The sequence below is a fragment of the Crotalus tigris genome, unplaced genomic scaffold (genome assembly GCF_016545835.1).
Source record: "Crotalus tigris isolate CLP2741 ecotype Arizona unplaced genomic scaffold, ASM1654583v1 scf7180000024167.7108832, whole genome shotgun sequence".
Taxonomy (NCBI): Eukaryota; Metazoa; Chordata; class Lepidosauria; order Squamata; family Viperidae; genus Crotalus; species Crotalus tigris.
The window spans coordinates 6671812-6696934 of record NW_024100417.1 but is presented as its reverse complement, the minus strand read 5'-3'; the positions used below and the strand labels follow the sequence as shown (position 1 = coordinate 6696934).

The 25123-nt window shown below is 40.7% G+C and overlaps 1 long non-coding RNA gene across 1 annotated transcript in view; it reads right to left on the bottom strand.

Moving 5' to 3' along the window:
* Positions 1 to 22592, bottom strand: part of LOC120299012 — a 45528-nt gene extending 22936 nt beyond the window's left edge. Inside the window, exon 1 of the long non-coding RNA XR_005554300.1 lies at positions 22499 to 22592. This is a non-coding gene — a long non-coding RNA (uncharacterized LOC120299012). The remainder of the gene's footprint in view (positions 1 to 22498) is intronic.
* Positions 22593 to 25123: the final 2531 nt, after the last annotated feature.

Here is a 25123-nt window from a genome sequence, read left to right as displayed (position 1 = left end):
TAAATATCCAAGTGGAAAGGTGTAATAAGGTAAAAACAGCAATACATAAAAGGCTTAATATATTGTATTGGAAGCAGTAACTAGAAAGGACAAGAGCCTTGATTTTGTCTTTGTTAGCATTTAAAATCTCTCTTGCTGTTATCTTCTAAAAACACCTGTTCTGACCTTTTCTGATGAGTAATCTTTTTTCAATGAGGATACTAGTTCGAAATTATAAAAACACAAAATGTTTTTCAGATTCTTACTGACAGATTATTGCATTAAAAATAAAAATCCATCCAATATTTTGGCAAGTGTTCTCTTAATATTAATATTAATTCAAATTAATTCAGAAGTAAAGTTTTGGGGAAGTTAAAGGGGAAGTTAAAGGCTAGGTAAAATTACAGAAGATAATTTTAAAAGACAATGGCCTTCATTCCACTTGGTTTCTTTGCAAGATTAACAGACAATCCAGCAAATATACTTTTCCATTTGTACATTTCCCCTTATCCAGTTTGGTACTATAAAATAAATCCTTTATGAAAGAATGAGGGAATTGTACACCATGTTGTCTGATTTGTAAATAATGGTTTAGTATGCAAACCATTTTATTACGTGGAGTTCAGCAGTTGTGCATGCATTGGATATAGGTGTTAGCAGTGGTGGAATTCTAATACCTGAACAACCAGTTCTCTTATTCAATGTAGGCCTGGGTCTCTTAGGCCTAGAATGGATTTCCGGAAGTGGCATCCATGCATTTCTAATGGGCCGTTCTAGGCCTGGGAGGCCTCCTCCCTGGACTTCTGGAAGCCAGCTTGTTCTCTGAATACAGCAAAATAAATTACACCCCTTCCCCCTAGATAGTTCATAAGGCCATTTGTTGAACATATTCCCTTAAATACGATGGTGGCCTTTTCGCCCACTCCGAACACCTCAGAACTGCTGGAGGCCCCTGGTCTGTCAGCTTGCCTGCCAGGTTTGGTAAACCGAGGCTATGAGACCCATCTGTTACGTGTAGAATCGAGTCTCTGTGGCTGGTCTGTCCTGGTAGATCCAAGCCAGTGTCCACAGGTGGAACAGAGTCCACTTGTCCAGAAAATGGAGCCATCTGCTGGCATTGTCCATTGGTTGAAGTATCAGTATTTGGGACTGACTCACCAGACACTAGAGTCTTGTCTCTTAGTCAGAGGGTTCTGCCGTTGCTGGCAGAATCTAATGCACTACTGCGATCATGCTGCTCCTGAGTTAGACTGTCACTAGAGTCATGAGTTATTGGCTGGTTTGCTAACCTCTGCTGCAGTTGGTCGATGTGCCTGCATAGCATGTGACCGTCTTCCAGGACCACTTTGTAAGAAAGTGGCCCAGTCACCTTACAAACCACAGTTACCACCCACAGTGCCCCTTGCCTGTAGTTCGGTGCCCAAACTGGGTCACCAACTTGCAAGCGCCATGGTATCTTTGGCTGTGTTGTTTGTGATGCAACTCTTATCAGGATGCAGGTGATCCAGCTTTGTGATCAAACGCTGGCCCCATCTTAATTCTGCTGAGCTTCTGCCCGTGGAAGTGCAGGGAGTTGTGCATTCGCAAAGTAAGAAATCGGCTAGCCTATGCTGCCAATTGCTGGTTACAATCCTTTTTAAGGACTCTTTGATCATCCTGACCATGCACTCTGCTTGGCTGTTTGAAGCCGGGTGAAAGGGAGCAGATGTGGCATGCCTAATCATATTAGCCTCAAAAAGGACTGGAAATCAGAAGCAGTAAACTGAGCCCCATTGTCAGAAACATGTGTGGCAAAAATCCTGTGCAGTTCTTGTATGGTCCTGGCAGTAGTCATAGTAGGGACAGGTGGGACCTCTAACCATTTGGAGTGACTGTCCACCACAATGAGGAAAATTTGTCCCTCGAAAGATCCTGCACAATCGATGTGGATCCTGGACCAGGGGGAATGTGTGGTTTCCCATCGATGGACTGGGGTGTGAGGCATCTCTGGTCTAGATTGCTGGCAAATGTGGCAGCTGTGAACCTGAGTTTCAATGTCTTTATCCAGCCCAAGCCACCAAAGGTAGCTTCGCACTAGTGCCTTCATCTGGACTATTCCCTGAGGTCTCTAGTGCAGCGACTCTAAGACTCTAGCCTTCAGTGAGTTCGAGACTACCACTTGACTACCCCACAAGACACACCCCCTGTGATCTGACAACTCGTCCTTCCTCTTACTGAAACTCTGAAAGTTAGGCCCGGGACTATTTTCTGGCCATCCTGTGAGCACCCAGTTCAGCACACAGCTCAGCATCGTGTCTGAAGCTGTCTTGGCAGCAACATCCCCTGCATTAAGGGGAGACTCAGGCAGGTCCTGGATAGCCAGATGCACATGGCTGGAGTGGAGCTGGGCTCTAACTGCATCAGGGGCAGTCTGCTAAGGCCATCTGTGTGGCCCATTTCCCTGCCTGGTTTATGAATCAAACTGTAATCATATGCTGAAAGGAATATTGACCACCTCAACATCCTAGGACCGTGGTGGTAAACCTATGGCTCCAACTCTGGTGGCACGCGAGCCATTGCTGGGCCAAGCTGCTGCCTCCTCCTCTCCGTGCATGCACAGCTTTCCGCAGAGCTGCACATGCACATCTCTCTGCACATGCACAGTCTGGGAACAGGCAAGAGGCTATAAAGCAGTGGTTCTCAACCTGTGAGTCGGGACCCCATTTGAGGTCGAACGACCATTTCACGGGGGTCGCCAAACAATGCAGTCCGCCATTTTTCCCCCTTTTCCTTAGCTGTGCTACTCCCTTTTATTCTATTGGCTTTTGAAAGCCAATAGAATAGACTCTCTTGAATAGAGTCTAATTCTATTGGCTTTCAAAAGCCAATAGGAATTGTCCAGGTTGTCTCTGCCCTGCTGAGCCTGCCAAAAGTCCCATTCTGCAAACGGTGCTGTACCAGTTGAGTAGTCCTCGACTTACAACCGATTGAGTAGTCCCCAGACCGGTTTGGGATCACGGCATTAAAAAGGTTGAGAACCACTGCTATAAAGGGAGCAACTTTTGGCAGAAGCAGGCATGGAAAGTGAGGAGCAGCCCTATGTACGTCCTCATGTCTGAGCGTGCCCCTGCCCTGCCAGGCAGCGGAGGGCACGAGGAGCCCCAATCCCAGCACAGCCCCTCCTCCCCCTCTCGGAAGAGCTGCGGGGCTCAGGAGCCTCTCCATGCCCCCCACCCGCTGAGCAAGATACCCTCCTGCCCACTGCCCCACCTATCAGAGCAACATCGAGTTGGCCATGCCTACCATGTCCATGCCCACCATGTCCATGCCCCCCCAGTCTACCATTTCCACCATAGCCATGCCCACCCGGCGATACGTAAGTGGGATTTGGGTTGCAGTTTGGGCACTCGGTCTCTAAAAGGTTCGCCACCACTGTCCTAGGAGATATGATCTGGGGTGTTTGCTTGTTCGTTGTGAACAACCCCAGGAGTGGCTTGTGGTCTGTGAAGGCCTTAAAGGGCCTACCATACAAATAGTCATGAAACTTTTTTTATCCCTGCCACTATAACCAAGGCCTCTTTATCTATTTGGGCATAGTTACGCTCTGCAGAGGACAAGGTCCTTGAGTAATAGACTATTGGAATTTGCCTTCGGTCAGCCATTAAATGACTCAGCACAGCCCAAACCCCATATGGTGAGGCATCACAAGCGATGCAGACAGGCAGCTTTTCATTAAAATGCATCAAAACTGAGTTTGAAGACAGCAGTGATTTGACTGCTGAAAAACTCCTCTTTATTTATTTATTTATATATGAGACTTATATACCGCTTTAAGTGCGAGCACTCTCTAAGCGGTGTACACCAGTAAGCAATGTATATATATATTTACATTGCCCCCAACAATCTGGGTCCTCATTTTACTTACCCCGGAAGGATGGAAGGTTGAGTCAACCTTGAGCCGGTGAGATTTGAACCGCTGACCTGCTGAACACAGTCAGCTAAAGTGGCCTGCAGTACTGCACTCTAACTGCTGCGCCACCTCGGCTCATATCTTGTGGATGCTGGTCCACTTCCACTGTGCATGTTTGTCCAAAAGCCGGTGTAACGACTCTGCCACTGTGGCCTTGTGATGTAGAAATGCATGATAAAAATTGAGCAGTCCTAAAAAAACTTGAAGCTCCCCTTTAGATTTAGGACTTGGGGCCAGCTGAATTGCTTTAAGCTTGGATTCAGCAGGATGAATGCCTTTGGCATCTATGTGGAATCCAAGGAACTCAGTTGAAGCTACCCCAATTTTACATTTTTCCCGTTTCAGCTTCAGCCTTGCTTCTCAGAAATGCTGAAGGATGGCCTTGAGCCGTTCTGCCAAGTTCTCAACTGATTCCCTAGCTATGAGGACATCATCGAAATATGGGCACACTCCTGGAATACCTTTGATTGTGCATTCCATCACTCCCTGGAAAAGCCCTGGGGTGACACTGACCCAGAATTATAGGTGCTTAAACTTGAAAGCTCCCCTGTGAGTAACTATGGTCTGAGCTTCCGCCGTGGCCTCGTCCACCGGCAGTTGCTGGTAGGCTTGAGCCAAATCTAACTTGGCGAATATGCGACCTCCCTGTAGTGACACCAAAATGTGGCTAACTACAGGCACCAGATATGCATGTTGTTGGAGTGCTCTATTGATAGTGCACTTGTAATCTGCACATATTTGCATCGCTCCGTTGTTCTTAAATGGCATAACTACTGAATGCTATCAACCGGCTGCAGGTTGCCTTGCTGCACCAGCTTATCCAGCTCTGAATCGATCTTCTGTTTGAGGGTGAAAGGCACTCTGCGCAGCTTGATCCGTATTGAAGTTATGGCAGGATCAAGCCGAAGGGCTATGGGAGGTCCCTTATATTTCCTAAGTTGGGGCTGAAAACATCAGCGAACTCTTGGCAAACTGCCGATAAATCTACTGCATGTGTGCTATTTATTCCAGTCACATTGATTCCCAATGCATCAAACCAATCAAGCATGATGAGGCTTGTGCGGTTGCCCTCAACTACTATGACTTCCAGGGGGCCCTCAAATCCCTTGAATTGAACCTTGAGTGTAGCTTCCCCTCTAACTGTTACTCAAGAGTTTTGGAAATCCATTAACATGAGGTTCGACGGCTTGAACTTAACTCTTTTGCCACAGCAACTACAAATGTGTTTGAAGGTTCCCTGGGAAATTATGGAGAATGCTGATCCCATATCTAGTTCCATGTTGCATGGAACTCCATGCAGCTTGACTTTGAGCCGCAACTTCTCCCTAAGTGGGTGATGGCCACCTGTTCTATGCATTCTCCTTCAACTGGTGCAATAGCCAACCCTGTGTTGCCCTGGACCCCCGGTAACTTTCCAGGGAAACTCTTCTGGTGGGTTTTCTCTCTGATGACCCTGACAGACAGCGGCGATGTGGCCTTGTATGCTACATGCCCAGCACATTGCTGTGCAGAACCTGCATTCCACACATTTGTGTCGGCCTCCACACCCCACACATCGAGAGAAGGGAACTGCCTTGTCAACTGGGCATTGTGGTATTCTTTCTAGTGGCTACTGTAACCGATCGATCTCTTGATCCGATTCGGAGTCTTCAATCCTCTCAGCGCCCTCCTGATGGACGGCCTCTATGTAGGGAGTGCTCCTGGAGAGCCATAAGGCCTTGATGGCTTCCTTGGTGGCTTCTTCGGCTGTGATCTCTCTTAGGGCATCTTGGAACGATGTAGTCTCTTTAGTGAACAACTTCTGTTGGAGCTCTCTGTTTCTCAATCTGCACACTAAGCGGTCTCACAGTCTTTCCTCGAAGTCATTGAATTTGCAGGGTCAGGCCGCTTGGCGCAAGGCGGCAATGAACTCTGTAGCCGACTCACCCTATCATTGGTCTCTTTGTTTGAAGGCATGCCTCCAGGCGATGACCGATAGCTTCAGCTCAAAGTGTTCTTTGAGCATTTTTTAAAGTTCAGAATAAGCAACAGACTCAACGTCGCCTGGCCACAGATGCACAGCAGCGTTGCAGCCTTCAAACCGTCTTCACAAACTTGGTTGACTCTCAAATAATTCTTGACTCTCACGACATATGAGCTCCACCTCTGTGGATGTGCAACGTTGAACTCTGAGAGTTTCCCGAGTTTGGCCATGGTGAGTTGTTTTCGGCGTTTTTGGCCCCGCAATGCCTTGTGCTGCCAAGACTTCTTTTAATCTCCCAGGGACGGTTCCTTGGGAGCACTCTTTCTCCAGTGTTTTTGTACTGGCAGGAATGGGGGGGAACGCGGCCCCAACCAAGGCTCATTGCTTGGCTTACCCCCTTAGTGACTCAGCTCTTTGAGTTTGGCATCACATCCCACCTTCGTCACCACTGTTAAGTTTGGTGCTTGGTGAGGCATTCACGAGGCAGCAGGTGAACAACAACTCTTTATTAACAGTTTAAACAGAAGCCCGGCTAACTGTTGCTCCACCTCTACTTATACACTCAGCCACTAGGTGGTGGCCAATAGGATTCAAGTATTAGTTCCCTCTTTAACACAAGTTAATGAGCATGTAAACAGAAAGTCTAGCCCTTAACAGACAGAGTCTTATGACCGTTTTTTCAACATTTCCAAATAATTCTCCTCAATACATTACAGCAAGATTCCTATATTCACAGAGCAAAGTAGGTAAAAGACAATAATGTTCAAGAGTAAAACTGAAAACAATAGGCTAAGGCTATATGTCAGTTTGCATAAAAACAAATATTATTGAAGCAAAACCTTTAATAAGCCTGGTTAGATTAACACTTATGAAGTAATAAAATCAGCTACATAGAATAGAATAGAATAGAATAGAATAGAATAGAATAGAATAGAATAGAATTTGGAAGGGAGCTTGGAGGTCTTCTAGTCCAGCCCCCTACTTGAGCAGGAGAACCTATACCATTTCAGACAAGTGACTGTGTAGTCTCTTCTTAAAAACCTCCAGTGATGAAGCGCCCACGATTTCTGGTGGCAAGCTGTTCCACTGGTTAATTGTCCTCACTGTTAGGAAGTTTTTCCTTAATTCCAGGTTGCTTCTCTCTTTGATCAGTTTCCAACCATTGTTTCTTGTTCTGCCCTCTGGTGCTTTGGAGAATAATTTGACGCCCTCTTCTTTGTGGCAGCCCCTCAAATACTGGAATACTGCTATCATGTTGCCCGTGTTTCTTCTCTTCTTTAGACTAGCCAAACCCAAGTCTTGCAGACATTCTTCATATGTTTTAGTCCCAGGCCTTTGAACATTTTCGTTGCTCTTCTCCGAACTTTTTCCAAGGTCTCAACATCTTTTTTGTAGTATGGTGACCAAAATTGGTTGCAGTATTCCAGATGTGGTCTTATTAGATTTTATAAAATGGTACTAATATTTTGGTACTTGATTCTATGCCTCTGTTTATACAACCCAGGATTGTATTAGCTTTTTTTGCTGCTGCTGCACACTGGTGTTTCATAGTCAAGTGATCGTCCCCTAGGACTCAAAGGTCCTTCTCACAGTTACTGTTTATGAGCCAGATCTCGCCTAATCTGTACTTGTACCTTTGATTTTTTCCTGCCTAAATGTTATTATTTATAGCCAGCTGTAATTATAGCCAGCTGTAATTCACATAGCAATACAATAGTGGCCAAAATTGTGGAAACCTTTTTGGAAAAGTGTACAGTAGAAATGCCACCTTTGGTTAAGTTTCCACCAATTTTTCTTCTAATTTCTTTATAACTGTAGCCTTATTCACTTAATAATACTATTTTACATCACTTTCTGGGCAACCAGTCAACTCTTTGCACCATTACTTTAATTTTATTACATTTTACAAGCTCACTAAATGAAAGAAAAAAGAAACCCAACCAAGTCTTTCTGCCCCAACCAGAAACTCAGCAGGCCAGGTCTGTAGAAATGCAGATTTGATAATCCTTTCAGAAAGACTGGAGCCAAGAAGCTTGGAGCTGATGGGATTAGAAAGACAAAGATCCCTAGAAGCAACAACCCCTCACCCAAAAAATCCAAACAGGACATAGCCATCAGCCACAGCTCCAGGGAAGCAGGACACGACCTTTAGGACATAATAGGATTAACCCACCACCATTAGAATACCAGAAGGGCACACCGAACCTCATGTTCATACTAAAGTGGGAAGCTGGAAAAATACTGATTGTCTAGCAGAAACTGTGGGTGCGAAGGAGGTTTCCTGTCTACCAGACGACACATAAATTTAGAAGTGCCAGATCAGCCCAATATCCTGTTTTTAACTATGCACATGTTATATTGCAAACTGCTTGGTAGTTTTCCTATTTTAGAATAAGGAACTATAGAATATAACCATGTATGGAATATTTCATGATCAGGAAATACATACGTATTAAGGGGTATAAGAATGTTCACCCATGCCCCTGTTCGAGGTTCAAACCCTTTTTGCTGTAATTAGCTCTCTGAACCTGCGCAATAAACAATTTCCTTTCCCAAAAGAGCTGACTCAAGTCTCTCATTTCTACAACAATACCACAGGAACAGGAACAACTCCAAACACAAAAGCCCAAGAAGATATAAAAACCCACCACTCCCAGCACCATGTGTTCAGCTGCTCCAGAGCCACATGCTCTTGTGGTTCTGGTCTTCAATAAACTAGAACCTTCTTTCTAAAGCAGTCTCCATTTTGTTTATTTCCAACTTAGATTGGACCCTGATGAAGATTTTTCTTTCAACAGGAGCAAACATCAAGTCAGTGGCTACAATGAATCTGTAAAGCTAAGAAATTATGAATGCTGACAACTTAGAGCTATTTCATGGGTTTAAATCTTCAAAGAATTAATGTTAGGCAATCAACAGCTCACTCGTGCAAAGTCTGATAAATTTTAATAAGTCAAAAGCAGCTATCTAGCCATATGCTCTAGAATGATAAGGGCTCCTTACCTCTGAAGCCTGAAGCACGAAAGATTCAAAAATTGCTATGATTTCTAGGGAAACTAAGATGTTTATATATGCTGATATAATTATATATCTAATTGAAATGAGATGGATTAATTGATGAATAAATTAGGCAAAGAATGGCAAAAACTGGGAGTTAGACTCCCAACATTATTGCAATTTTTTTGACTTTAATTTTTATTTGGATAAACAACGAAATGACAGGATACACACACAAGCACACATTAAACATGTTCAGTATATGTGGATCAAAACAGCAACTGAGTAAATCAAACATAAATAAGCCATATCTGCAGAACTAATTTAGAACAGTTTATAAATATCTATAATTAAGAAAATCAAGATCATGGCATCCAGCCCTCTCAATTCCTGGCAAATAGATGGGGAAGAAATGGAGGTAGTGACAGATTTTATCTTCCTGGGCTCCAAGATCACCACAAATGGGGACTGCAGCCAAGAAATTAAAAAGTGCTTGCTCCTGGGGAGAAAAGCTATGGCAAATCTAGACAGCATACTAAAAAGCAGAAACATCACCCTGCCAACAAAAGTATGTATAGTCAAGGCCATGGTTTTCCCAGTTGCAATGTATGGATGTGAAAATTGGACCATAAGAAAGGCTGAGCACAAAAGAATTGAGGCCTTTGAACTATGGTGCTGGAGAAGACTCCTGCGAGTCCCCTGGACTGCAAGGCAATTAAACCAGTCAGTCCTAGAGGAGATCAACCCTGACTGCTCTTTAGAAGGCCAGATCCTGAAGTTGAAACTCAGGTACTTTAGCCACCTAATGAGAAGGAAGGACTCACTGGAGAAGAGTCTAATGCTGGGAAAGATTGAGGGCAATAGAAGAAGGGGATGACAGAGAATGAGGTGGCTGGATGGAGTCACTGAAGCAGTAGGCATGAGCTTAAATGGACTCCAGAAAATGGCAGAGGATAGCAAGGCCTGGACGAATGTTGTCCATGGGGTCGCGACGGGTCGGACATGACTTCGCAACTAACAACAACAAAAACTAAGTGATAGTTTTTCAAACTGTGCAACAGTAGCTAATTAGGTCTAAAATTTGTTAATCCTTAAAATAGCAGAAAAATATATATCTGTTTTCTTTCAGAATTCAATATTTATTCCTTAAATGTTTCCTCTCAAAGCAGAACCAAAAATCTTTTCTACCATTCCTGATATATAAGTAAGAAAGATGCAAAGATGGACTCAATAAAGGTAATTTTATTTGAACACAGTGCAAAAAAGATTAGGTGATATGTCACAAAACAATATGGGGTTGTGATAAGGATAGAGTGACATTTTTGGGAATTGTTCCAGTTCCTGCTTAAAACTTCATGCCAAATATTCTTCCTTACTTAATGAAATCCTTTACCAAATCTTTTTTCCTCAAAACCACACTGAAAAAGTACATAATATTGACACACACCTGTGAAGAATAGGTCTTGATTTCACTCACACAGGTACATGTCACAGATAGGCTAAAGTTCTTATTTGAGGCTTTCGAAGCCTCAAATAGTGTTCTCCAGAAATCCTTATGCCAACAATCATGCATCCCCTAGGACACAGGTCGGCAACCTGCGGCTCCGGAGCCGCATGCGGCTCTTTGAGCCTTCCCCTGTGGCTCCCAGCCTCCTCTGCCTTTGCAGAGAGAGACAGAGACAGAGAGAGACAATTGCACTTCCCTGCTTCTCTCTCTCTCTCTCTCTCTCTGTGTGTGTGTTTGTGTTTTTTTTTTTGTGTGTGTGTCTGTGTGTATGTGTAAAAGAGAATGCACTCACAGTGTTCCCCGAGGAGCTGAAAAGCTTACTGGGCAGAGCTCCTCCCTTTGCTGCATCTCTGCAGGAAACAGGAAGCAGGAAGGGCAGGAGAGAGCTAGCTAGCCCAGCTAGGCTGACTCAGGAATTCTGGGAGTTGAAGTCCATGAGTCATAAAAGAGACGAGGTTGTTTACCCCTGAGCTTGTTGGACAACAGCTTGAAGCTTGCCATGTGAGCAGCAGATAGGAGGGGGGGAGAGAGAGAGAGAGAGAGGAAAGAGAGAGAGAGAAAGAAAGAAAGAGAGTGGGGGAAGAGGAGTGGCGGACCAAGGGCAGATAGAGAGGAAGGGAGAGAGAGAGACAGAGAGAGAGACCCTTTTGATGTCTAAAATGAAGATAACACTGCATATATCCTTTTTTTACCTGTGTGTGTATGTGTATGTGTGTGTATATACATATATACATACATATATACATACATACATATACATACATATACATACACATACATATACATATATATACACACACACACATACACACACACACAAACACACACACACACACAAACACACACACACCTATAATAAAGGTAAAAAAAGGATATATGCAGTGTTATCTTCATTTTAAATATCAAAAGGGTTTTGCGGCTCCCAGTGTTTTGTTTTTGGTGGGAAATGGGTCCAAGTGGCTCTTTAAGTGTTTTGGGTTGCCTACCTCTACCCTAGGAATTCACAGTTCAGTCCAGGAAAATACCCAACATGAGTCTACAGGGCAAGTTCATAAGGCAGAGGCAAGGCTAAGGCAAGCCTGTGAGGCAAAAACACGTTTGTGAGGCACAGACAAAATCTGTGAAGCAAGTTTAGAGGTCAAGGCACAAGGCAGAAGTCCAAAGTACACAGTCTGAACCAGGAAATAAGGTTCAAGGCAAAAGGCAAAGACATAAGCAAGGCAAGGAAATGGGTGTATTGTTCCCAGGATTATTTCACTCCACTTGTTGAGTTAAATAGCTGCTCTTTGGTGCAACCCATCAAGAGGGGCAAGGCTGCCTCCTCACAAGTAGCCTGGCTGATTTTCATTATGGCTGCCTTCTCTCAGCCCTGCCTCCTTTCAGCCCTTAGGAGGAGGCTGTTCTTCCTCATGTCTCCTGGCCAGCTGCAGCTGTGTGCCTTCTCCTCCCAAAGCCTCTGGGCTTCCCAGTTGCAGCTGTGTCTCTCCTATTCCTAACTCAGATGCTGCTCATCCAATCACTCCTCCTGTCATTGTCCCACTGTGTTCAGCCTTGCAGCTGGGAGCCTGTGGCAACCTCCAGACCTTCCTCCACATCCTCCTCCAATATTCCTGGAACTGGCTCTTCCTCATCCCAACTGGAATCCTGAGAGGCATCTGAGTAAGCCATCACACTAGGTTAGCTATACTCTGATTTCTTTTAAGACAGTATAAATTTACTGAAGGAATCCATAGTGACTATATTTCATCCTCATGGCAGTCTTTTTCTCTTTCTCTCTTCTCATATTTATATCGCTGCCCATGTAATAAGAACATGACTAGGGTAGCACACAACTAAAAAGGAAAATTAATAAATATAATAAAACAATCATTGTTAAAAACTATAACAAGCAATAAAGCAAGTACAAGAATTATGATGATATTAGCTGCATTAAGGGAGCCATTTCCAGTCCCTGGGACCCCCCAACCTGGCCTGATGGCATAGCCAATCTTGAGGGATTTGCAAAATATTGAAAAGGATGATTTTTTTCATGATTTTCTACCAACTGCTGTCTTTTTGTGATACTTGCTCAATTTGCTATTTTTGGACATTTTTCCCTTGAGCTATACATTGTTTCTGTTTCTGTTTTTGTTTTCAGTTTATTTTCTGCCACTTATTCTTTTTTCCTAATGTCTCCCCATAGTTATCTTGCCTCTCTATTTTATAAAACATTTTAACATTTGATGCACCATTTGCATTTTGCACAATGAGCAAAATATCTCATGTAGTACATTTCACTCTCAGCATTCTGTCTCTAGGTGACACTTCAACATTCTGGCTTCATATAGAACTTTAAGAATTTTTTTTTACTCAGTATATAATAATTAATTATATAAATACCAATTAAATCCTATGGAAAATGAATACTTTTTAAGGCCAGGTATCAAAAAAGTCTGAAGATCGGTGACTTCCGGTGGATCGAGCAGCGACGATGGCGGTTTTTTACAAAGCCGCTTGTTCCCAGATCATGTAAAAGCCGGCGGGACTTTGACAATCAGCTGTCCCGTGGCTTGAATCTCTTCCCTGGGAGAAAGGGAAGAGAAGAGCTACTCAGGTAGAGGTAAGAGCTCCCCTGGATCCCTATAATTTTGGGGATCGGAGGGTAGAGCTCCCGCAGAGCCTGAGCCAACTCTGCACTCCAGGACGTCTTTGTCCCGAAGTCTGGGATGAAGCAAGATGCCGCTCCCGCATCTGCTTTTTTCAGTTGCTTGTGAGTACTTAAACGCAGACGGAGCAGACCAGGAGAAAGTGGATTTAAGATTGATTGTGACTTTAACTCCTGCAAGTATCTTCTCCTCTTTTTATTGTTTACTTTCCCTTTTGAAGAAAGGGAAAGTGAAAGGCAAAATGGCGACTGTCTTTCTTTTTTGATTTTGCAACAAAGTTAAAAGTTGGATATAGTTTATATTTTAAATATAGAGGCAAGAATCTTGTTCTTTTTTTCTCTTTTCCCTTTTTTTCTATTACTATTTAAAGAACTGTGATTTTATAGAGGCAAGATTGCTCCTTTGAATTTAAGAGAATGGCTTGAAAACGTTTGGTCTCTGTCCCTAAAGCTTCTATCTCCTCCCCAATGACTCAACCTGCTTCTCAGTCTAAACCAAAATCACCCCCACTGTCCTCTCCTCCTGCAATTTCTCTTAAAGACTTACAAGAGGCTTTAAAAATGAATGCTTTGGATATTAAAGAGGAGGTAAAAGATCTTATAATTGCAGAGAGGGCTATTACAGAAGAATTACTGGAGAAAAAAAATAAACAAGTTAGGGATGATATTCTATTTGCGTTTCAAGGTCTTGCTCTGCATATTGAAAGGATTGATGATAAAATGGAGGAGATTACTGAAAATGCAACAAGACTGGAAGCTAGAATGGAGGAAGTGGAGAATAAGATAGAAATTACACAGGATGAACAAACCATCTCACAATACAGAGAAATGGAGTTTGCATTGTGTATCAGGGGACTGAAAGAAAATTCGCAGGAAGATTTAAAGATGCTTATTGTGAAAGATATTGCTTTTAACCTTGGATGGAGACCAGAAGTAGTTGGGAATGAGATAGAAAATTTTTTTAGAGTTAACTCACGGGTTGCTAGACAGAGAAACCTACCAACAGATGTGGTTATTTATTTTTCCAGAAGATCTATTTGCAATGAAATTATACAGGCTTTTTATAAACAGAGGTTTCAAATTGCAGCTCAAGATGTGATAATCTTAAAAGAAATACCTCCAAAAATTTTAAGAGGCAGAAAAGATTTCACCTTTCTCTCTGATGAGTTAGAACGTCGTCAAATTCAGTTTAGATGGAGATTCCAAGAGGAATAGTAGTGAATTATGATGGGATATGTTATAGATTAACCACAGTTTCAAAGGCAAGAGACTTTTATCACTCTATTTTAAAGGCAAGACCGTCTTCACCCCCACAAACAAGAATTGAAGAGCCTGTTATGGCAGGAGCTTCCTCACTGATGGTCATGGAACAAGCGGTGCTGCCTGTACAGAATTTTGAGATAAAAGATCAAAGGATGACATGAGCTGCCCACAAACGTAAAGAAAAAGAGCAGCAGCAGAAGAGTGGTGATAAAGTAGAATGAATGGTTACTACAGAGCCTGTGGGAGGGGCAAGACATAAAATATCCTCGACAGTTGATCTACAGGCCATGCTTCAGAGGCTTCAGGCCAGTGGAGATGGCCAAGTTTTTGACCTGGAATGTTAACGGCTTAAATTCACCACAGAAACGGAGAAAGGTCTTTCACTATCTGAAACAACATAATAATGACTTGATATGTCTGCAAGAGACTCATATAACTTCAAAGGATTCAAAATTCTTGATAAACTTTCGTTTGGGATCACATTTTATGGCTCCAGCTCCAGGGAAAAAAGGGGGTGTTGTAATTTATGTGAAGAAAAATTTATCGGCTAAATTAATTGAGACTGATTCTGAAGGAAGATATGTTTTTGTGGAATTATTACTACAAGGCAAGAAAGTTCTTATTGTTGGATTATATGCCCCTAATCAACAACAGAAGCAATTCTATAAGTTTTTGCATGGGAATATATCCCAGTTGGATTATAAATCTGTAATTTTGATGGGTGACTGGAATGGAGTTTTGGACTTAACTATAGATAAAAAGAGCTCTTCTAAAACTTTTACTCAAACTAAATTACCCAAAACTTTTTTTGATTTGAAAGAAGAGTTGGAGCTTATTGACATTTGGCGAGAAAGGAATACGAGTGATAGAGATTATACTTTTTATTCAGATAGACATCAGTCATTTTCAAGGATTGACTTCTTTTTGATTACTAGTGATTTTCTGAGGAAGTTAAAAATCTTTCCCAGGATTTTGTCAGACCATAGTCCGGTGTGGATGGAGCTATATTTGGAAGATGGGAACAAAAGACCCTGGAGACTGAATGAGAATTTGTTTACTCGGGAAGAGTTTGTACAAAAATGTAAAGAGTATTTAAAGGAGTTTTTTGCTTTAAATATGAATAAGGGTACATCGTTGCCCATGGTTTGGGACAGCAGTAAGGCGTACATGAGGGGAATTTTGATTCATTTAAATAAAGTTTTTAGGGATAAAAGATTACAAAAACGTAGAGAAATAGAAGAGATTAAATTAAAAGAAGAAGCGCTTGTTCTTAATCCAACTGATAATAACTTAAAGGTTTCTATAAAGATGCTTAGGGAACAATTTAATATGTTGATGGCAGATCAGGTGGCTACCAATCTGCATTATATGAGATATAATACTTTTTGTAATGCGAATAAGCCTGGGAGGTGGTTGGCTTATCAGTTACAAAAGAAACAGAAGGCTAGGATTATAGAGAAAGTAAAATATAAAGGTACTGAGGTTTTTCAGCAAAATTTGATTAAAAAGAGTTTTTTAGATTTCTATACAAAACTATATTCAAGTGATAATATAAAGGGAATGGATATAGATAAATATTTACAATCAGCACATTTTCCTAAACTTTCTGAGGAACAGCAAAATGGGATGAATTGTTTAATTCCTGTGGAGGAAATTGATTTAGCTATTAAGCAGTTAAAGGTGGGAAAGTCTCCAGGAACAGATGGATTGACGTCAACGTATTATAAGAATTTATCTGAAGAAATGATGGAGCCATTAAAGGAGCTGTTTAACAGTATTTTGTTGGGAGCACAAGTTCCTCCTTCTTGGAAAAGAGTGTTTATATCATTGATTCCGAAGGAGGATCAAGATCTTACAGAGTCCAAGAATTATAGGCCAATATCATTGTTAAATATTGATTATAAGATTTTCACTAAAATTTTGGCAAATAGATTAATGCAGGTTATGAAGGATTTGATTCATAGTGATCAATCAAGATTTATAACAGGGCGATATATGAAATATAATGTAAGACAAATTATTAACTTAATTGAGTATTTGGATAAGAACAATCAGATTCCTGTGGCTTTTATATTTTTGGATGCTGAAAAAGCTTTTGACCAATTAGATTGGCAATTTTTATTTTCATTGGTAGAGAAAATGAATTTTGGGGATAAGTTTTTACAAGCACTTAAAGCTATATATCAGCAACAATCTGCTCAAATTGTTGTTAATGGGGGACTGACTGAGACTTTCAATATTGAAAAAGGGACAAGACAAGGATGTCCATTATCTCCATTGTTATTTGTTTTAACATTGGAGATTTTGTTGATCCAGATTTGAGAATTAACAGTAATCAAGGGTATAAAGATAAGAAAGAATGAGTATAAATTGCGGGCTTTTGCGGATGATTTGGTTTTAATTTTGGAACAACTGACTCAAGCGGTTGATTGTCTATTAGAAGTTATAACACAGTATGGGAAGATTTCTGGTTTTAAAGTTAATAATCACAAGACTAAGATATTACCCAAGAATATGTCAGTTAATGATAAGGAAAGTTTGGTTAAAGCCACAGGTTTTCAGATGGTAAAAAAGTTAAATATTTGGGAGTATATTTAACTGCTTCAAATGGAAAATTGTATAAGAATAATTATGAATTATTATGGGCAAAAGTACAAAAGGATTTAAATGATTGGAAAAAATTGCAATTGTCACTGTTGGGGAGAATTTCAGCTATAAAAATGAATGTTCTATCAAAGTTTCTTTTCTTGTTTCAGATGATACCTATTTTAAAAAAAGATGTAAATTTGGAGGAATGGCAGAGGGGTATCAACAAATTCATTTGGGCTGGGAAAAAACCAAGGGTTAAGTTTAAGATTTTGCAGGATGCCCGAGAAAGAGGAGGACTTAAGGCACCTAATTTGAAGTTATATTATGATGCAGCCGCTTTAACTTGGACAAGTGATTGGCTCAATTTAACAAACAAGGATATTCTTTCTCTTGAAGGGTGGGATTTAATGTACGGTTGGCATGCATATTTAATTTTTAATAAGAAAGTGGATCGGACTTTCAAATCACACTTTTTGAGGAATGCCTTACTTCGAGTTTGGAAATAGTATTATCATAGGTTAAATTATAAAATACCTATCTGGGGGATTCCCAGACATGCAATTGAGGGAATTTCTAAGGGGATGAATTTTGATAAAATTTCGTATAAAGAATTATTAATTTGGTCAGCCTTGGACTGGCATTTAAAATCCCTAGATGTATTAAGGCAAGAAAATATTCTACAGTCATGGTTTCAATATTTACAAATAATGGACAGGTGGACTGTAGATAAGAAAGAGGGAATAACATTAGAAGATGAAAATTTGGTTATTCAGATTAAAGATCAGAGTCAGGCCCATATAAAAATAATTTATAATGCTTTAATAGAATTAGACTCGGAAACAGAATTGGTTAAAGACTGTATGATTAAATGGGCTCAGAATAACCAGGAACCGATCCCATTGGACTTATGGGAGAGAATTTGGATCAGAAATATTAAATTTATACAAGCTCAAAATTTGAGGGAAAATTTTTATAAAATGTTTTATAGATGGCATTTAGATCCTAAAAATTATCTTGTATGTATTCTAATTTACAACCCAAATGTTGGAGATGTGGTAATATGGATGCAACATATTTTCACATTTGGTGGAATTGTAAAAAGGTAAAGGCTTTTTGGATTATGATTTGGTGGAACATTCAAAAGATTTTTAGAAGGAAGATAAAGTTTACTCCTCAATTATTTTTATTGGGTATTTTTGTGGACTTAAATGACAAAGAAACTATTTTAGTGTTGAATTTATTAACTGCAGCAAGGTTACTAGTAGGCTCGTACTGGAACAAAGATTTGTTGCCTACTTTAAAAGAATGGATATTTAAAGTTTCTAGTTTTGCAGAAATAGCAAAAATTTCTGCTTATTTGAAGGATCATACACAAGAAAGATATATTATTGTATGGAGAAGATGGATAGATTATATTCAGAAAAAGTACGAGACTACAAAGTTTCATTTATTTTATGAGTAAATTTTTTAGTAAATGTTGTAGAGATTTGCTTATGATGTAATAGGAGTTAAAGGTTAAGTATGATATATATATATATATATATATATATATATATATATATATATATATATATATTCTCTTTCTTTTTCTTTTTTCTTTTCTTTTTTTTATTGTTAACTTTGTTATTAATAACCCTGTACTCTGCTCTGGGAAGTGAGGAGGGGGAGCTGAGGGTGGGTGGGTGGGTGAGTGGATGGGTAAGGATAATATAGATATGGTAGTTTATGGGAGAGGTGCTGCTTGGGCATTTCCCCTATGCTGCGTCAATGTGTCTGAGAGGGATGAGAGGGGAGGAAGGTGTAGGGAGGAAGTAGGATGGTAAGAGGAGAAGGGGAGGGGAGAGAGTAGGAGGGGAGGAGAGAAAGAGGAGGGAAGTAGGGAAAGTTTAGAGAGGGTGGAGGCAGCCTGGGGGGAATGGGCAGGCAGTACCAATGGTCATGAACTTATTTCATTTTGTAAATTGTATTTTGTATGATGAATAAATGGAAAATAATTTTTTTTTATAAAAAAAAAAGTCTGAAGATCAGTTTGAGTTAGAAGGAGAATAAAGCACAGCTGAACTGTAGAGAAGAGATGGTGTGCCTTCCAGATTAAGGGATCAAAGACCATTATCCTCTGATGACAGCAGTACTGCTGCATAAACTAAAGTGAATAGACATGCTCATGTTTCAAGTCAAAGTTATCATATATATCATCTAGCTCTAGCTGATGTAGAAGAACATCCTAACTTTTTGTCCTATTCTCAGAATAAACTTTTAAAGAGAGGGGGGAGAGAAAATGAGGTAAATTTCTTAATACCTGGAAGATAACATTTTGTTGTGAATCCTTGTCCTTTGATAAGATATATTGTACATTAACAAATAAACAAGGATATTTAAGATGGCTAAGAAAGGCAGCCCGCTTTTTATAGACTGACAACTGATAAATGAGGTTGGTGAGTATAGTTTGAGACTAGAAACAAGCAGGATGACTAATGAAAATAATTTGATTAAGGAAATGGAATAAAACACAGCAGGACTGTATTTTGCAAACTATTCATTAAATAATGGCATTCTAAAAATAAATATTATCAAAGTTGTAGTGAATGACCTGAAAGCAACTGAGGCTGTAATATTGCAGAAGCCAAACAGGCATTTATCCAGGGCTTTATTAAGGCTTTGAGATACCCAGAGACAGAATGATCATTTCTGTATTTCTTCTGCTTTCTTTCTGCATCTTACAACATTGCAATTCTTTTCTTTATTACTCTGTGTTCACTGAAGTTAATATCCCAAAGGCAATGGTGGGATTCAGACAGTTTGCACCACTTCGGCAGAACCGGTAGTTAATTCTTTGTTGCCCAGGCCCAGAATGGACTTCCGGAAGTGGCATCCACACAGAGAACCAGTTGTTCACATACAGTATTTGAATCCCACCACTGTCCAAAGGTGCTTTTCCAAGAGGCAGCTGGACTTTTTTGTTTTTCTTTGAAGATGTTTCACTTCTCATCAAAAAGCTTCTTTAGCTCCGACTGGATGATGGGGAATGGAAGGATTTTTATTCCTTGTGGCCTGCTTGTCATTTGCATTCTTTAGAGAGTTGTTGAGACTACTTGGAAGTTTATCTGTGTCCTCAAGGTCACCTGAATGGTGCAAATGGGGGTAAAGACTTCTTGGAACTGCTGAAAGCACTGTGTTGCAGACTGGAGATAGTTGATGTTGTATCTCTCCCCCTCTATTGAGAGAGGGCCCTTCAGTTTTGACATAGATGGCCTCTTTGATCCCTCTTTCAGTTCTCTCTGTCCAAAATGTGGACTTTGCTGTCTTCAAAAGAGTGGCCTTTGTCTTTTAAATGCAAATGGACTGCTGAATCTTGTTCTGATGGGTTTGCTCTCCTATGTTATGCCATGCATTTATGAAGTGGTTGTTTTGTTTCCCCAATATACAGATCTGCACATGTTTCACTGCATTGTTTGGCATATACCACGTTGCTCCTTGAGGACACAGATAAACCTCCAAGTGTCCTCAAGGACTCTCTAAAAGAATGCAAATGACTCAGCAAGGAATATAAATCCTCCCATTCTCCACCATCCAGTCAGAGCTAAAGAAGCTTCTTAGATGAGAAGTGAAATGTCTTCAAAGAAAAACAAGAAAGTTCAGTTGCCTCTTGAAAAAGCACCTTTGGGACAACCATGACCTGAATGACCGAGAATCTCCATAGACATTGAAGTCAATAGCACTATAACTGGGATGAATTGCAAATCTTAAAATACTGAAATAACTTTTGACATTATACTTTAAATTAGTTTTGCTGTTTTGAATGAAAGACATTGGTTCATCTGATTATTTTAAACTTTGGATTATACTAGAGTGATATCTTTCATTTGTGAGGCTGAAGACAATTACCTTCTACTGCTGCCCTCTCTAAAAAGTCAAATAAGAACCTGATCAATCTCTTGGATAGCAGACAAGAAATAGAACCCATCTTTCATGTTACCTGTGCATCAACTTTGGCTCTTTGATACATACAGTATATTCTGAAAAGAAATCCATTAGCAGAAAATGCCCATGTCTTTGTATGGATTCAAGAATTCTCTTTATGGTTCTGAAATGCATGGATAAGATCTTTCTGCACACGTGTAGTTATAAAATTTAGATGGGGTTTTGAAATAGTATGGGTAAATGACAGATGATCCTACTGTTATGACATAAACACATATGGATTCAATATTAGTGAGATACTTTCATGTACTTGGAAGTACAAAGCAAGATAAGAGATCAGGGACATGCTTTAGCTCTGCTTCATGAATTTTGGTAGTAGCTTATTCTTATCATTCAAAACCTCATTGTTGCAATTTCCCTATAGGTCTTTGCTATTAATATTGGAAATTAGAGGTGGATTGGGCTAGTATCAAACATGCATCTCCATCTCCTTATCTGGGAGACAGTTAAAAGGAAACAAAAGCTGGAGAAGACCTTGAGATGAGTGCCTACCATGCCAGTTAACCACACACCAAGCCACCTGTGGATTGGCTGGATTTCAAATAGATATTATGACTTTGGTGGGAGGGGGCATATTGCTTGCTTAATTATATTTCTCACACAGGCTTTTCTTCAGATCTCACCGTGAATTCCCTGCTATCACTAGTCCCTAATAAAAGTTTCCTTTTGAGACAATGCCTGTTTCAAGAGTTCTGCTTTCTTGGGTTGAAGAAACACCTACACTGTCCGGTGAGGCAAAGTTTTAAGCCGCAACCAGAGAAATGAAGAGACTCTGCATCAGCCACTCCCCCCCTGCCTCACAACACAGCATGTTTTAAGTGTGGAAAGGAGGGGCATCATGCCGCTGACTGCCACAGCAAGATGCCCTCTAAGAGAGCGGACTGCCTGTCGGCTGAAACACCTCACTCATGACCCAGAAAAACTGGTATGAAGTCCGCGGAGGCCATGGAGCTCCCTTGGGACTGTAGTCCAGTAGGTCGAGCTCCAGTCCTACAAGCTGGTGACCCTGGAGAAAGGGAGGACAATGACAAGGATGACCTGTTGGTGAGTGGGCCAATTGACCCCATAACAGTGCCCCTAGAACTGTCCATTCCTGGCACTGGAAAGACAGTAAAACTAGCCACCCTATTGGACTCAGGTGGTACCCAATGCATGGTGGGGAAGATGGGAATACTCTTCAGGAGATTAAAGATTCCAATTACATTTTGCCAGCTGGATGGATCCGTTGTTGGAGAGGTACCTGCTAGCTTTGCCACAGGACCCTTATGCATCGACCTGGGGAACCACATAGAGACTTTAGCTTTCATCGTAGCTCCTGGAATGGAGTGCCCATTAGTCTTGGGGTTGGTGTGGTTAAAGAAATGGAATCCTGTAGTTAATTGGAGGGAGGGGCAACTCAAATTTGCAGAGGAGGAAGCCCTACCCATAGCTAAAGAAACTGGCAGGAGATGTGGATTACGTCACAAATTTGCATCCACTCTTAATAAGTCAGAGCTGCAAAGCCTTCCAATGGAATACTGATATTTAGCTGAGACATTCAGTGAGCAGAGCAGAGCCTTTCAAACAGAAGGTAAGTCTTCAAATAGTGAACACCTTGCTATTCTAGTTGGAAGCCAGTAATAATACCTTAAGTTTATTTATGTAGAACTTTCCCACTCCCACATTTCAGATATAGTAAGTTTATTTCTTCTAGAGAATTTCTGGAATTGTTTGGATCTGCACATAAAATCTATAGAAATAAAAAGACAAAAATTTTATGTCAGTCCTATAAAATACAGTCAGTAAAATTAACACGCAAAGTGTTTCCTAACAACAAGAACTATTAGTAATCTTTTTGCTACACCTAATGTAGAAAAGATACATAATAGTCTTAAAGTATAATTTTAGTCTTAAGTATAATTTTCCCCTTTTAAAATAGTTTATGTGTTTTAAGTATAACAATATTAGGAATTTAACCTATTTCATAAAGTGCCTCTAAAATTCATAAGCTTTTATGAATTATCAAGAAACCTTGATATCTTGCTATCAGTTCCACCACTCTTTTTTATCCTGTAATTTGAAATAGGTTTCTGACTCTAATCAATTACAAATAATTTTCAACAGTAATTTCAAAATCTGTTCCCAGTTTCATTCCAGGTCTTATTCAAACATTTTTGTCAGAATCCAATTATATTTCATCTCTAGTTATCAATTATAAAAAACCCCATTTCTACCTTCTATGGATTCTGTCATACGATGAAGGGAAGGGGGTGAACAAAGGGGCTTTATGGCCCTCACTTCCTTCGATACACTTCAAAGGAATTGGATGTTTGTATCGCCAAAAGAACTAACCATAACAATGGGGCTATTACTTTTCATGTAGTTTTCTCTGAAGAAAGGAACTGGATGTGTGTATCACCAAAAGGACTAACCATAAGAATGGGGCTATTACCTTTCATGTAGTTTTCTTTGAAGTCTCCATCCAGCCGGCAGTAAGGAAAAGGGGGTGGGAGTGTAATGCCTGAGACTGTCACTGGAAGAGGGGGGTGATTGGGTGGGTCTACTGGGGAACCCCTCAAAACCTTGAATGGGAGACCTTGGACCCCAAGTCCTGTCTAAAATGCCTGTAACCATTTTCTCTTAATAAAGGATGCCTGTTGGAAGAATTATTCCAAGAGTTCTGTCTTCTTAAGATGCAAAGTGGGGTGGGTCCTTACAATTTTCCTGTAATATTGAAAGCATGTATAAACTCTGCCTTCTCATGCAGGGAATAACTCTAGTCACAGGGAACCATCCTAGACTCAACCAAGATGGCCATCCTATGAATCAAGAAGCACCAGCTAATGGTGTCATTCCTTACATTGTTTGGAAGATTTGCCTTGGCTTTCTTCACTTCATCTTTGCAGGCTCGGCTATTTGCTGATATTCTGACTTAGTTATGTTCCCCTCTTTCCACTTTCTATACTTGTCCTTTTTATCTTTCAATTTGTCAGAGAGTTCTTTATGCAGCCATGCTAGTTTCTTTTGAGAGCTGTTGTTTTTCCTCTTTGTTGGTATTGTGCTAGACTGTGCTTTAATTATATCATTTTTCAAAATTTCCCAAGCTTCTTGAGTTGTTTTCCCCTTGAAGATTCTCATCCATGGAATCCTTCCCAAGCCCTCTCTAAGTTTATTGAAATTAGCTCTCTTGAAGTCCAAGACTCTAGTTTGACTGTGTTCTATTGCTTATGCTTCTATAATGTTGAATTCTAATATTGCACGATCACTTCCTCCCAGGGTTCCTATGGCTTCAACACCTTCTATCATTTCATCTCTATTAGTGAGAATTAGATCCAAAATGGCTAATCCCCTAGTTCCCTTCTCTACTTTTGAGAGACAAAGTTGTCTGCTAGGTTTGCCAGGAACCTGTTTGATCTTCCACTTGGTGCAGAGTTTTTCAGTAGTAGATCACAACCTACTATTTGACAAGATAGAAAAATGTGGGGTAGGCAGCATAACCACCAGATGGATCCATAGCTGGCTGACCAGCCGTACTCAGCGTGTGGTCCTCAATGGAACTGCATCTACATGGAGGGAAGTGTGTAGTGGGTGCTCCAGGGCTCTGTTCTGGGTCCAGTGCTCTTCAACATATTCATCAATGATTTGGATGAGGGGAATTAGTCAAATTTGCAGATGTCACCAAGCTGGCAGGAATAGCCAACACTCCAGAAGACAGGCTTAAGATACAGAAGGATCTGGACAGACTTGAACACTGGGCACTATCTAACAAAATGAAATGCAATGGTGAAAAAAGCAAGGTTCTACATTTAGGCAAGAAAAACCAAATGTACAGGTATAGTATAGGGGGTACCTTGCTAAATAGTAGTAACTGTGAGAGGGACCTTGGAGTCCTATTGGACAATCACTTAAACATGAGCCAGCAGTGTGCTGCAGCTGCCAAAAAGGCCAACACAGTGCTAGGCTGCATTAACCGAGGGATAGAATCAAGATCACGTGAAGTGTTAATACAACTTTACAATGCCTTGGTAAGGCCACACTTGGAATACTGCATCCAGTTTTGGTCACTGCAATGTAAAAAAGATGTTGAGACTCTAGAAAGAGTACAGAGAAGAGCAACAAAGATGATTAGGGGACTGAAGGCTAAAGCCTATAAGGAACAGTTGGTGGAATTGGGTATGTCTAGTTTAATGAAGAGAAGGACGAGGGGGGACATGATAGCAGTGTTTCAATACCTCAGGGGCTGCCACAAAGAAGAGGGAGTCAAGCTATTTT